General features: G+C 44.9%; 1 long non-coding RNA gene across 2 annotated transcripts in view; it reads right to left on the bottom strand.

The window, feature by feature from the left end:
• Window positions 1-4,653, bottom strand: part of LOC127482911 (uncharacterized) — a 42,962-nt gene extending 38,309 nt beyond the window's left edge. The window contains exon 1 of one of the 2 annotated variants that reach the window (XR_011388366.1): window positions 3,995-4,653. This is a non-coding gene — a long non-coding RNA (uncharacterized lncRNA). The remainder of the gene's footprint in view (window positions 1-3,994) is intronic. The other variant, XR_011388367.1, reaches the window with a different exon arrangement.
• Window positions 4,654-15,270: the final 10,617 nt, after the last annotated feature.

A 15,270-nucleotide genomic window follows, 5' to 3' on the forward strand; every position in this document is an offset into this window, starting at 1 on the left:
AGGAATTTCCAGTCTAAATCCTTACTTCCTAACATCCGTACCTCCACTTATTGTATGTGTTCAATGTAAGAAGTAGCCAATATATGCTTATTAATAAATGAGCGGACAATCAGATGAATGAAGAGTGAGCCGTCAAGTCCGAAATCTTCCGCTCTGTGAGCAGACTTCACGTCCCCTTCTAGTGAATCTTTACCGAGTTAATGAGGAAAGGAATCGGTACTAGAACAGACCTCTGGGGGACTGCTGAGTTCAGGAAGTCCTCAAAGAGGAGTCATTCACTCATTCTGGCATTTATTAACAGGATGCCATGTACTGGACAGACGGAACAGGAGTAAAGAGTAAGCAAGACACGAGTGCTGTTCTTTAAGAATTTACTTTTTGGTCGGATGAAAACAGACTGGTGTTTTTCAAGTCTGGGAAGACATACATGTCGTCGGCAGAGTCAAGGCTTCTCAAGTTCAGGGAATGACTAGTAGAACGTTGAGAGGTGACCAGCAAGGTAACCTACATCTGAGCATAAGCAAGCTTCCCCTTAAAGAGGAAGTTGAGCTGAAGATCATAAAGAATAACTATATGACTCACCCATCAAAATAGGAAGCTCTATCTGGTAAGGAAGATGGTGGCATTGAGGTGGCAGAAACCACAAAGATCCTGCTCAAACCCTTAGTGCGTAGTAGACTTCACTCCTCCCTCTTGGGTTACTGACTGCGTGGAAGGCCTTTCTGGTGGCCAACACTTGATAGAGGCAGTGTAGCATGGTGTCTGGAGACCCTGGGGCCTGGAGCCACTGCCTGGTTTTGAACGAAAGCTCCTGCATGCAGCAACTGTGCACACTTGGGAATTCGTACAAGTGGAGACAGTGAGTTCTGCTTTCACAGAGTTGTTGTGAAGTCCTAAGAGTTAAAGTGTCTAAGACAGCTCCTGGTTTACAGTAAGCACTCACCAGAGCTGGGCTTGGTTTTATATGTGCTTTTCGTGCTTCCATCATGACTCTCATTGCTTGCATTTGGAGAATCCTCAGTGAATTTTAAAAGGAAGAGAAGATGATTATACTTCACTTGGGCATGAAGTAAGACTATACATCATAAATCTGATAACAACTTTATTGACAAGATGACAGTTCTCCTATTCGCCCAGGGACTGACTGCACCTAGCTGCCATATAGTTGTTGTCTATAGCAAACTCCAAGCAGACTATTTGATTCCATGGTTATGGACTGTCCCCCAAGACCTCAAGAGCAAAAATGGCAGAACCCTTCTAAAATTGCACAGCTTCATTTTCTTTTGCTTTCAGGGAACCGATCAGTACCCATGATCTATTTTTGATAAATCAATATTACTGTAAGCTAGAAAGTAAATATTTCTGTCCTAAGGCAACATCTAACAACATTTTCTGCATAAAACCCAAAAATGTACATTTTTTAAAATGCAAAAGTAAAAAAATGCCAAGAATTTATAATAAAATGGTAGATTTAGCTCTATTGCAAATAATCTGGTTTTAAATTCTGAAAATAGTTTTTTAATGTAAACATGTTTTAGTAAAAACAACACTTCAAAAGTTATGACAGGTGAATACATCTTTCCAGAATGTTATTTCTATTTATCTATGTTTATATGCCAAATGTGCAACATATCATCAGATGCCAGGGTCTTAGTTTGCTTTATTTACAAGATACTCTTAACTATGAAGAGTACATCAGTAAGTGTGGGAGATGCCTCCTAAGTACACTGATGAGCTGACTAAGCTAATAGCATTTTTAAAAATTCCAAAAGCAAGCAAACAAAAATCCCATAACCCTGCAAGTTTATCCTGCACCAGGCTGGGGCTTGTTGGTGGGTTTGATACACCTAGAGAACATGGTGGCCATCATAAGAATAACACAGGCTTTGGAGCTGGGACAACCTGCTTTAAATCTGAGCTTTGCCACATTGACATGAGTCTTGGGAGCCTCCGTTTCTCACTGGAAAGATGATCATAATACCATCAACCCTACAGAGTTATTAGGAAGAACAGATGTAATAATGTATAGGAAATGCCTGAAACATAATAAAAGTTTAATAATGAACAGTTCTTTTGATGGAGATACTTTTTGCATGCAGATACAATTATATGATGTTTGCTGTGTATTTATTGCTCTGTATTTATTTTTTAAAAGGCGTGTTAGCAATGTATTTTTCACAAGGTTGCCACCTGGGGCCTGGGAGAGGCTGGCTTATTTCTCTATTCCAAAAAACTTTCTAAAGTTCCTGCTCCAAAACACAATAGAGAGACTCTCACATTCTATACAAAGTCAACACATAATATTATTGATAAGGAAAAGTAGAGAACTCCACTAGATGGGGAGACCGATTTCAGTTCTGGCTTCATCTCAGAAAGGCTCTGTGAGTTTGGGCCTCAATTTCCCAGTTTAAACATGAAGAAATATTGAAAGATTTATTCTGGGAATCTTCAGTTTATAAAACTGTGTTGGGAGCCTAATGCTATGAATGTTTTTACTTAGTCATAGTTTTAAGACAAAAGAGATGAAGAAAATCTGTAAAGTGGCTAAGATGCCATCAACTGCCCATCTCATATCCCACAAGGTGTGACATCGACCTGATTTTCACAAGGTCCCTTAAAGAGCTAAAATCAAAGTAGCTCTTTTCTGTATGACCAAGGAAGGCTTCCCACAGAAGCCTACATCATCAATACTTAATCTGTCATTTGGAACTATTTCTCCACTGTTGGCAATAGCTGTCCACTATGAAGGTACTTCAAAAGTTTCTTGGAAAAATAAAATTAAAAGGTAATGCACTTTTCCCTGAACCTTTTGAAGTACCCTCATTTGTCTGATCATTAAGCTTACAAAGCACTTATGTACAGACTGTGATCATGGGCCCTATTTGCATCTGTTGATGTTATCAACTGCACACAGCCCCACATACCATTAGTAAGTGCTATCTTACTGTGATGGATTTCTTCCTATAATTAAGTCAATAAGGAAGTCTGAATTTAGATTATAGAATGTCTCAATACGCCAATCATGAGATGGTTAAACATTCCCTATCCTGGAGATACCTAAGAAGCAGCTGGGTAGATTCTTTGAGGGGGTGTTATGTTGGAGATTGAGTGGTAGAAAATCTCTAAGGTTTTTCGGAACCCAACAATGATATGATTCTCTGGTTCCATGCACTCTTACCAGGAGAACTGAGAATGAGGACAGTGAGTTTTATCTTAGGTTGAAAAGAGAGAGAAGGAAAGAAAAGGAGAGGAGAGGAGAGGAGAGGAGAGGAGAGGAGAGGAGAGGAGAGGAGAGGAGAGGAGAGGAGAGGAGAGGAGAGAAAAGGAGTTGTCCAGATCCATTGGGGAAGGGAGAGAAGCCAATGCTGCACAAGAGCTGAGACTTTTAAAACTGAAAATACAATACACCAATATTTTAGCATTCTATGCCAGGGAGTTCTGGATAATGCAATTCTATTCCATATAGATGGGAGTATTGTGAGAAAAAATTCAGTAGAAATAACCGGCATGCTCAAATCTGGACTTTGCACACTGGATGAGCAAAGATCACTTTACCAGCATTTGCTGTGGTACCTGACAATTATCTGCCTGGTCCTTCATACCTGATCCTTGGAGAATCTTTGCATCCTGGTAGTTTTGTATCCAGTTCAGTGCCTGAAGCTCAACAAGTCGCTCCCCAGCCTACCCCAGTCCTCCTCTTGGCGTGCTCCCTGCTCCAACTCAGAAGTTACAAGTTGCACTTCCTTAAAATGCAGACTTTCTCAACAGAACCTGCATCAATCAACCGAGTAGTACAATTACGCACGCACTGCTGAAGGCTCGACGCTGGCTAGCAATCTCTGGCTATCTCTTATGCAAGATTAGTCTTCACTTGATCCAGCTGAAAACCAACCACCTGAAAGGAGGTGCACAGGTGCATCTGAAATGCAGCAGAGGACATTGTGTCAAATGGCCATAGTCTCATGAAAGCAGCGTTGGCAGCATCTCTACCTACCTGGTAAGGCAGCGGAGTCGCAGTTTGAACGGTGGGGTGTGGAGGGTGACTCAGGAGTTAAAGACTGGCAGTAAAGGAACAATTGAAGAGACTCCAGCCCTAACTTTCATTTCTTCGGCTCTTTAGAAGTCCTTACGCCTGCCTCATTTTCTCTACTCCAGTGACTTACGTTCAGTTGTGTTGATTTGTTGCCTGGATTAAGAAGTAGTGAAGTTCAATGCTAGCAGGCATGGCAGCTGGGTCTGTGTGGATCCTGGAGTAGTCACAATCTTTACAGGACTCACCTGGCTTTGGGTGGAGCCCAAGATGAGGCAGAAAGTCTCATCCCTAGAAGGTTTTTACCTGCAAGGCCAGGTCCTTGCTTGTTAATACAGGGCATGGTGTTAAGGCCTGACTTGCTCTAGGGTTCTCTTTCAGGAGCCACAGATGAGTGGAAACACCACTGGTTAGAGAGCCAGATTCATGTTTCTGCTCCTGCCTGCTCCTGTCTGGAGTTGCTGTGATCTCTGTTTGAAGAAAACTACTTGGCTGTTTACTAAAGGAAGTCTGATTAACTGTCATCCTTCCAAAGAATACAACAGTGAGCCTCTCCTTCTGCCCTCTCTCGTCTTCCTTTGCTCCTATCTCTTCTTTGTTATTCAGGCTATGGCAGGTCCATGTTCAAGCAGGACAATGTTTGATGTGGTTACTGGAGAAGAGAAGCTCAATTTTTGAATTTTTGATTTGGTTGAAAAGAAAAAAAGCTAGGGGAAGTGATACTGACCATTGGGTGAGTGGTGACAGCAAAGAGAAGCCTGTACTCTGTTCTCTACAGTGTGGCTGGATTTTTTTTTAACTGCAAGAAAGAGATTAAACAATAGAGCTTTCCAGGAAAAAAAATTAACATTTATTGTTTCGTTTCACCCACCTTCTTTTCCAGTCCATTCAAAAATCTAAGCATTGGATACTTGGCCATCAATTTCATTTGAGCAGGAAGCCTAATTCCATGAGAACTAATACTAGTACTCTAATGAAATCAATCAACTTCTGATGTTTTCATGCCCATTCTGTTGATCTCTGAACAGTGGGCTCTGAAAGAACCATTATGACTATTACCCCAGTTTCTCACGGAAAAAGCCAGAGCCAGAAAGTGAAATGTCTTGCTCAGGGTCATACCCCTGATAGATAAAAGCACTAAAATACAGTCTCTACTTTCCTCACTTTAGGCTCGGCTTGTTTTTACCCAGACTTTGCTCCCTCTCCCTACACAATAAAAGATTAAGTCTTCAGATTCCAGCACTGGGTCCATATTCTCATCCTTCTTTCTGTGCACTGCATCTGAGTATCAAGGGAAATTCATTCTTTTGGACTGCCTCAAAAATCCACTGGCCCGCAATACTTGACTAATGCCACTAAAAAAAATCTTGGATAGCAAAACACTACTCTTTTTTTCTATTGTTTGGCTCATGACTTGTCTTAGCTGAGTGGCCAGCTTGACTGGTAGGAGGGTTTTCTGGGAGCAATGACTGGCTATGAGATTTCTGTTGAGATCCAGAGAGCAACTTTAGGCAAGTGCATCTCGGTTATCAATGAGGGGGACGTGAGATAGAAGAAACATTAAGCCTACTGACACCGTCTAAAAGTTCAGCCTAGCAGATCACTTTTGTCCAAATCGCTTCTGAAACACTGGAAAGAGGAGAGATGGTTATTGATTGAACACTGTTGAGGCACTCTAAGGTTTTGAAGAACACTAACCAAATTAGAGTGCCTGGCTGTGGGAGAAATGTCCCAGTTCCTACCCAACAGGGCTAAGGTGAAGGGGCCATTTCTCCCCTCCCCTCCTCTCTTGATCATTATCAGCAGCACAGACTCAACCATGGGTGTCATATTAGAGAGATCAAGGGTGAGGGAGCGTGCACTCAACCGGAAATGCCAAGTCACTGGCACTCTCCAGATTCCACATGTTTCTAGACAGGGCTTTGACCTTGTGGACTTCAGTGTCCCCACTTAGCAAATGGGGAGCTGAATTACATAGCCGTTGACACCTCCAGGCCTGATATTCTCTAACCCCATCTACCTTGGCTTTTCCCTATAATTAACTTCATGAGTGCAAGTGCCTCCAGACATTATCTTGTCTCTCTAGAGAAAAAAAAAAAAAAAAACACTAGGTAAGAAAGAAGTAAATGAGCAATAAATATGACCAATTAAATAATTTCCGATTTGAATACCTGTTTAGCTACAAAATTAGAAAGCAAGTAAAGTAAAAATAAAACCTCTCATTACCCCATCATGTATAAATGTCCACCATGAATGTTTTGGTGAGTTTATTCCCAGTATTTTATACATATGTTTCCACATATGTTTCCATATATGTATGTGTTTGTGCATGTATTTATGTATTTATGTATTTACATATATTTTTATTTTTACTACATTTTCGTTGGTATTTTCAAGTGCTTTTTAGGACTTGTCATGTCACTACATGAAGGTTATGCAAAAAAATTCATGCATGGAAAATAGAATTAAAATATAAGTTTATTATGGTGCAAAAATTTTTGAAATCCATGCATAGTTTTTCCTTTTTTTAAGATTTATCTATTTATTTGATGGCCGGCGCCATGGCTCAATAAGCTAATCCTCTGCCTTGTGGCACCGGCACACCAGGTTCTAGTCCTGGTCGGGGTGCCGGATTCTGTCCCGGTTGCCCCTCTTCCAGGCCAGCTCTCTGCTGTGGCCAGGGAGTGCAGTGGAGGATGGCCCAAGTGCTTGGGCCCTGCACCCCCATGGGAGACCAGGAGAAGCACCTGGCTCCTGCCTTTGGATCATCGCAGCGCGCTGGCCGCTGCGGCCATTGGAGGGTGAACCAACGGCAAAAGGAAGACCTTTCTCTCTGTCTCTCTCTCTCTCTCTCTCTCACTCTCTCTCACTGTCCACTCTGCCTGTCAAAAAAAAAAAAGATTTATCTATTTATTTGAAAGGCAGAGTTACAGAGAGGCAGAGGCAGAGAGAGAGGTGAGAGAGAGAGAGAGATATCTTCCATCCACTGAGTCACTCCTCAGATGGCGCAACAGCCAGAGCTGGGTTGATCCAAAGCCAGGAGCCAGGAGCTTCTTCTGGGTCTCCCACATGGGTACAGGGGCCCAAGCCCTTGGGCCACCTTCCACTGCTTCCCCAAGCCATTAGCGGGGGGCTGGATTAGTAGTGGAGCAGCCGGCACCTACATGAGATACTGGCAGTGCAGGTGGTGGCTTTACCTGCCACACTACAGTACCAGCCCCAGTACATAGTTTTTTCTTAATGTACATTTTGCATGAATGTTTTGAATTCCCTTCACATGCATGGAATTTAAAATTTTTGCACCATAATAAGCTTATCTTTTAATTCCATTCCATGACTTGAACATTTTAAAGACCTTTTGTATACCTTTGACCTTATATAGGTTGTATAATACCTAATAATAACAAATCCCTTGTTCCATATCATTTGTGATGGTTCCAGTTTTCTGAACTAGTACAGGAAGTTGCACGGACCAAAATCACATAGCTAATGAATGGCAAAGTCTTGAGTTAAAGTGATTCAACCCCTTGGTGTGTTGTTATTCCCTAACATACCAAGCTGGTCGGGGGGTGGGAGGAGAGGGTCAGGATCCAAGGGGTAACAACTTGCAGCATGGGACTACATAAGCTTGGAAGGCAAGTTCTACTGAGGGGCTTCCAACACTCTAGTCCACGACCCTGGACACATCACTTTCCCTGCTGAGCTCAGTGCTCTCATCTGTGAAAGAGAGATAATCCTACAGCTGTGCTGATTAGGATTGTGGTGAGGATTGAGAAAGATAGCATGTAGAAGCGCCTGGCCTGTTTCCAGGGATATAGTAAACGCTAATAGAGTTTAATTGACTGAATCTGAGTGGAGAGGTTTCCAGTTGAGACCTGGTCTTTAATCTCGGATGAAACATGCTTGGTATGTGATTTTGAACAAGATACTTGGGCCTTTCTAGGTCCAGTTTCCCCATCTTTCTAGGAGGTGGTTGAACCAGATGATCTCTCGAGTTCTATGAAGGGTTCCAGCCTGCAGCTGGTCCTAAGAAGAACAGGAGCCAGTGTCTTCCTTTCTCATGGCAGCTGGAGGCAGGGCTGTTTCTCCCCGGCCCCTCTAGCCTCTAGAGGTCCTTGATGACATCCAATCCCTTGAAACTTTCTGAAATGTTCAAGTTGAAAAAATTATCATCATGTCTCTTTTTTTAAAAAAAGTAATTTATTTGAAAGGCAGAGTGACAGAGATTTTCTGTCTACTGGTTCACTCCTCAAAAGGCTGTAATATCTGGGACTGGGCCAGGCTGAAGACCCCATGCTTTCCCAAGCACATTAGCAGGAAGCTGAAGTAGAGCAGGCTGGACTCGAACCCGGGCTCTCATATGGGACGCTGGCGCTGCAAGCAGAGTCTTAACCCGTTTTGCCACAACACCAACCACATCACTACTTCTTTACAAGGAAGGGATGAGGCCTGTTTCTGCCCGCCAGGATGCAGCTGCTTTTTCATACCTTCTATGAACGGAGGGGTCACAGCTGCACGAGTTTACCGACGATGAAGGCGAAGAATTCCTTTGACTTGCTCCACAGAATGCAGTGGGGAAATCACAAAGCCAGGTGATTTCTTGAGTCCCCTACCCTCTGTACTCAGCTGTCAGATGGCAGGGTAGTTAAGCTTAACTGAAGAGCTCCTTGAAGCTGAGCACTGTGGGAAGGAGAGAAGGGCCGTGATTCTCACCCTAAGGAAGCTCCTGGTCTGTCTCCACCAAGGCAATACAAACCAACAATCAAACAGCAGACATAAGTTTTGTGGGCTGTCCCAGAAAGGATAATTAAGGTTTTCTGCTATCTCTTTGGTCTCTCTCTCTCTCTCTCAGTTGGTGCCTCCCCCTTTCCCAGACAGGGAGGATCCAGAGCTCAGCCATTGGGCCTCATCTTGTTTTGAGCTCATTTGCATGGGAATCTTAATTCAGCCTCACAATTTCAATGAGACTCTTCACCCTCACACATCCATTTCTATCCCTAGCTTTGACTTCTCCCTGGAGCCTGGGGCTCGGAAGCCCAGCTGCCTGCTCCACCACCTCCCCTTGATGACCACGAGGCTTCTCTAACTGAATACGGACCCCTAAAGGGGGGCTCCTGAATGCCCTGGCTTTTTCAGCTTTATTCTTCCTGTAACCTCTCCCGTCTTAGTAACTGACAATCCCTTTTATTTTATTTTTTTTTAAGATTTATGTATTTATTTGAAAGGCAGAGTTACAGAGAGGCACAGGCAGAGAGGCCAAGAGAGAGAGAGCGAGAGCAAAAGTGAGCAAGTGAACGAGCGAGAGATCTTCCATCTGCTGGTTCACTCTCCAGTTGGCTGCAACGGCTGGAACTGTACCCATCTGAAGCCAGGAGCTTCTTCCAGGTCTCCCACGTGGGTGCAGGGGCCCAAGGACTTAGGCCATCTTCTACTGCTTTCCCAGGCCATAGCAGAGAGCTGGATCAGAAGTGGAGCAGCCACGACTTGAACCGGCACCCATACGGGATGCTGGCACTGCAGGCGGCGGCTTTACCCACTACGCCACAGCGCTGCCCTGACAATCCCATTTATTACACTTGCTCAGGCCCAAGAACTTGCAGCTGTGCTTGACACCTGCTTCTCCACAGCCCACATCCAAGCTACCAGAACATAATTAGTGCTACCTTGAACATGTATACAGAATTCAAACATTCCTCATTCGTTTGCTAATCCAAGCCACGCTCAACTCTCTCCAGATTATTGGAATAGCTTCGAAATGACCTCTACGCTTCTACCTTGCCCATCTCAATAAAGCAGCCAGCTATAAAAATAAAATTTAGATGCTGTCCAGCGTACAATGGACTTCCAACTCATGCAGAACAATAGAAAGCTCGTCCAGTGCCCCAAGGTGTAAACAGCATACCTCCCACGGCTCTCCACCCTCACCTTGCACTACTCCGGCCCTCCAGCCTCCTGGCTCTTTTCTCCAGCACTGCGGGCAGGCTTGGGCTCTGGGGGTGGGCACTTCCAGTTCTCTCTCCCTGGCACTCACCACAGATACCAAATGGCTCCCTCCTCCACCTCTGTAGTTTCTCATCAAGGGTCGCCTGCCGGGGGAGGCGCTTCCTAGCCATGCCGTTTGAGACTGCTTCCTGCCCATCCATATGCCCCATCGCTCTTCCTGGCTTGTATTTTTCAGCATTTTACTACCATGAAGACCTTCATATAAATTTACTATTGAATTTATTGTCTATTTCTCCCCGCAAAGGGAAATTCTACAAATACAGTGGAATATCAGAACTGACAGTAAATATTAGTAGAGGAAGAGTGTGGAGGGTTGGCCAAAGGCTGTGTGGAGAAACCTGGTTGTTCTTTACTGTCAGCCACAGAGGGCTCTGAGGGGACAGGGCAAGACAGGGGGTACTCAGGAGGGGGGACACAGGCCTGGCGAGGGTGCAGGGAGGATGCACTGACTGACTTACCCTGCATCCACCTTCACTTTCCCAGCCTTATTTTTCGAGAACACTTGTTATCTATCTTTTAGTCTGTGGCCAAAAACCCCGCGGAGGCTCGATGTGATAGAAGGCTCCCGGGTGGAATTCAGAGTCACAGCCCTGGATCTGGAGCTGTGACCCTAGACAAGCCACTTAACCCTGCTAACCCCGAGCTTGCTCACCTGTCATGGAGGGATAACGACGGCGGCCGGGGCTTCTCCTGGGGCTGTTGTGAGGATCACAGGAGCCGGCAGAGGGGCAAGTGCTTCACACTCTGAGAGCAGGCCTGCTGTGCTGGGGCTGAAATAACTACTCAGACTCCTGTGCGGACTATCTGCCTCACTGGTAAGGAAAGGGGCAAGGGCGCTGCAGGTCAGTGATGGATTCAGAAACCCTTCATCCGGCTTTGGAATGCGGGAAGTTGTGGGGGAGTGGTAAGACAACGGAGCTGCCCTGAATTTGGGCAAGTGAATAATACACAACTGAACATCAGGGACCCAAATAGCAGGCTGAGCTATTAATTGTAATCCTTTTTAAAAAATTTATTTATTTATTTGAGAGCTAGAGTTACAGACAGAGAGAGGGAGAGACAGAGAGAGAGAGGTCTTCCATCCACTGGTTCACTCCCCAATTAGCCACAATGGCCGGAGTTGGCTGATCCAAAGCCAAGAGCCAGGAGCTTCTTCCAGGTCTCCCACATGGGTGCAGAGGCCCAAGCACTTGGGTCATCTTCTATGCTTTCCCAAGCAGTAGCAGATTGGAAGAGGAGCAGCTGGGACTTGAACCAGCACCCATATGGGATGCCAGAGCCATAGGTGGCGGCTTTGCTGTTTATACCACAGCACTGGCCCCTATTAAATGTTATTGTAATAGTGAGAAGGAACTATCCGTGTGTCTCCATGCCCTTCTGCTAGGCACTGCCTGTATTCTGAATGCTTTCTCTCAGCAGTATATGGTGACAAGGAAGAAGCCAGGACTTTAAGCTAAAATTTTCAGTAACAGTGTAAGAATAATATACCAGGGAGCAATGTTTACTGGTTTTTCTAACCACATGAATTTAAAAAATATGATATAAGAAATGACTTTTTAAAAAAGATTGATTTTATTTGAAAGAATGAGTTACAGAATGAGAGAAAGAGAGGGCCATCTGCCATCCGCTGGTTCACTCTGCAAATGCCCGCAAGAAGCTGGGCCTGAGCCAGGCCAAAGCAAGGATCGTGGATGTAAGTGGCAGAGCCAAGTACTTGGGATATATTCAGCTGCTTTCCCAGGCACTTTAGCATGGAGCTGGTGGAGCAGCTGAGCCTCGAACTGTCACTCATACAGCATTGTAGATCATAGCCTGACCCGCTATGCCACAATGCTGGTCCTGACATGACTTTTTTCATGATTGCAAACCCAGTAGAGATTTTAACTGGCAACAATTTTTTGGCAACTCACCTGCTACCTAATGGGGATTAATAAGTGTTTACTGCATACAGGTATGCAGCTATCTGTGCATGTAGACATATGTGGTAGTGGGACGGTTTTGGTAATGATGAATGTGAGGTCACTTGGGTGGATGATAATTATAGAGAGGGACAGATCCTGGGCCCAATTTCCCTTTGGTTACACAGTGTTGAGGTGAAAGAGGCCTGGGTCATTGGGTGTATTTAGCCATTTTAGATCACAAACTTGAGCTGCATTAAGAAAAATTACACAGTGGGCTGGAACCGTGGCTCACTAGGCTAATCCTTTGCCTGCAGTGCTGGCACCCTGGGTTCTAGTCCCAGTTGGGGCCCTGGTTCTGTGCCAGTTGCTCCTTTTCCAGTTCAGCTCTCTGCTGTGGCCCGGGAAGGCAGTGGAGGATGGCCCAAGTGCTTGGGCCCTGCACCCGCACGGGAGACCAGGAGGAAGCACCTGGCTCCTGGCTTCGGATTGGCGCAGCGCACCAGCCATAGCGGCCATTTGGGGAGTGAACAAATGGAAAGAAGACCTTTCTCTCTGTCTCTCTCTCTCACTGTCTAACTCTGCCTGTCAATAAATAAATAAATAAAATTTTAAAAAAGAAAAGTTACACAGTGGTCCATAAGTAGACTGGAAAAAAATTATAAAACAAAATGGCTCCCTCTGTAGCAACCACTGTTTTCAGAGATTCTGTGGAACCCTAAGAAATGGCTCTGTGCCATGAAGCAGAAAGCCTGGTGGGATGGGATAGGGTCAGGAGCATGGGCTTTGGATCTGGTGCAGTCTGGATATGAACCCCTTCATCTCTTTATTGACTCTTTGAGGTAGAGAGACCATTTGTACACAGACCCTCTGGCTCCTGACTTATGAAATGGGGCTATCTGCTTTGTAAGTGCACAGGCAGGACAGGACAAGGCTCAGTAGAGTGAGTGACTGGCTCACAGCTTCTCAGTGTTTCCAATCCTCCCGACACCCACAAAAGCTCCCCTGGCTTCTGACTTTCCGAGCACACTTAGCCAAGACATACTGCGTCTCCCTTTTCCTCACCTGGCAGGTGTTGGACGAGAGGATCTGCACAGTTCCATCGTGGTAGTCCATTGAGTCCTACTTTCTAGCGGAAGGCCGGGATAGCTGGGCACTGCACAGTCTACTCTGTGCCTTGATGTTGCTAGGGCAACACTTGCCTCTTCACAGTGAGCAAAGCAAGGCCAGGGGCACATGGAGAAATAATGCCACTTGTCTGGTTTGACAATCGGCATGAAGGCAAGGCTCTTTAGAAAGCCTTCACAGCACCATTGCTGACTGAGGCTGAGGCCCTTGGCTGTGGCCCTGCCCTTGAGATTCAAGTGTAAACTTCCCAATTTGCACTTCATCCGTTGTCCCTCCTCCTGAACTAAAAGCTTTCATTATCTTATCTTTCTCTTCTGTTCTCCCTTTCAAATGTTGCCATTCTGGGCTGAGGTCATGACTGTCCTAAGAGCCCTAATCAAATCTGGAAGACAACAGGACTGAACAGAGTCTTCTGTACCTGGTTCTCAGACTGAACATGCACAAACAAAACTGGTGTTTGGGAATCCAGCCCTTGCTGCCTGAGGCTGTGGGGCTTGTTGTGAATTTTTACCCAATTCTTACCTGATTGTCTTTCTTTAGCATTGACAGACTTGCCACTAGACCCATGATAGAGCTGGTCTCTTTCTCTAGATACTGAATTATGCTCTCCCTAGAGGGCCTAAACCCGTGCCCTGCACAACGGGCCCTCTCTGAGTTGCACATGGTATTGCCATCAGTGCAGTCCAGGATTGCATCAAAAATGTAAGCAATTTTATTGAACTGCTAGTCAGCATTGAGTATATGAACAGCCTTATTCCCAGCCATTCCTATATAGATTCACAAAGCCCAGTTTCCCCTAATTCTTAATAAGGCGATTAACTTTTTGGAAACTGAAGTTAGGCTTCTTATCTAAATGTTGACTTTCACTATACAGGAAAGGTTGGCTAAATTCAGAAGTGACTGGAAGACTTTGGCAAGATATTAATTGGGATTTTTCATTCTCCAAGAAGCTACAACCACTAATACACAAGTAATATGCCATCATTCTGGGTCCCAGGAACCAAAGAATGGGAAGGCATGAGACTAGAAAGCTATATGCCTACAAGGATTCACTAATATTCTCAAAATATGGTCAAGAGGCAGAATTGAGCTCTTCCTGCTTTGGAAATAAAACAGTACTCTTCGGGCTATAGGGATGAAACTACAGTATACATGAAAAGGTCGAGGCCAGCACTGTGGCACAACTTATTAAACGGTTGCCTACAATGCCAGCATCTCATATGAACACTGGGTTGAGTCTCAGCTGTTCCTCTTCCAGTACAGCTCCCTGCTGATCTGCCCGGGAAAGCAGCTGTAGATGACCCAAATACCTGGGTGCCTGCCACCCAAGTGGGAGACCCAGATAGAGTTCCAGGCTCCTAGCTTCACCTGACCCATCCCTGGCTGTTGTGGCCATTTGGGGAGTGAATCAGCAGATGGAAAATCTTTCTGTGTGTCTTTTCCTCTCTTTGTATAACTCTGCCTTTAAAAAATTTTATTTATTTATTTGAGAGGCAGGGTTACAGAGAGAAGGAGAGAGAGAGAGAGAGAGAAATCTCTATTCTGCTGTTTCACTCCTCAAGTGGCCACAATAGTTGGAGCTGGGCAGATCTGAAGCCAGGAGCCAGGAGCTTCTTCTGGGTCTCCCACGTGGGTGCAGGGGCCCAAGGACTTGGGTCATCTTCTACTGCTTTCCCAGACCACAGCGGAGAACTGGATTGGAAGAAGAGTAGCTGGGATAGCCGGCACCACAGGTGGAGGTTTAGCTAACTATGCCACGGTGCCAGCCCAGCAATATCTTTAAGATATTGGTTTTTATGCCCTATATAGTAGTGTTCTCTGCTTCCCAACTCCAGAAATTCCCAAATAAATTAGACAATGATCATGGGTTTGGTGCTGGCAAAACTGCTAAATGTAGATAGGCAGCCTAGCAATTCTAGAAGTTCTCTCACACAACTACCACCTCCTGCACCTGCCCCTTTGAGTCTGGCACCTGTTCCTGTTGAGTCCATTGGAATTTTTGGTTCATTTAGGTACCTATTGTTATAGACTTCAGGGAGTAGTATATGAACTTTTGAGTAGCTTTTCTTTTCTTTGTTTTTTTTTTTTTTTTTCTTTTCTTTTCTTTGTTTTTAACACTACAAAACGCTCATTTGCTTTCTGTGCTTGATTGCTGCCCTGGTCAGTTACCAGACAAAAGCTCTTACTTCCTCTCTACAGCACCCTTACCCA

This window comes from Oryctolagus cuniculus, chromosome 4 (genome assembly GCF_964237555.1).
Source record: "Oryctolagus cuniculus chromosome 4, mOryCun1.1, whole genome shotgun sequence".
Taxonomy (NCBI): Eukaryota; Metazoa; Chordata; class Mammalia; order Lagomorpha; family Leporidae; genus Oryctolagus; species Oryctolagus cuniculus.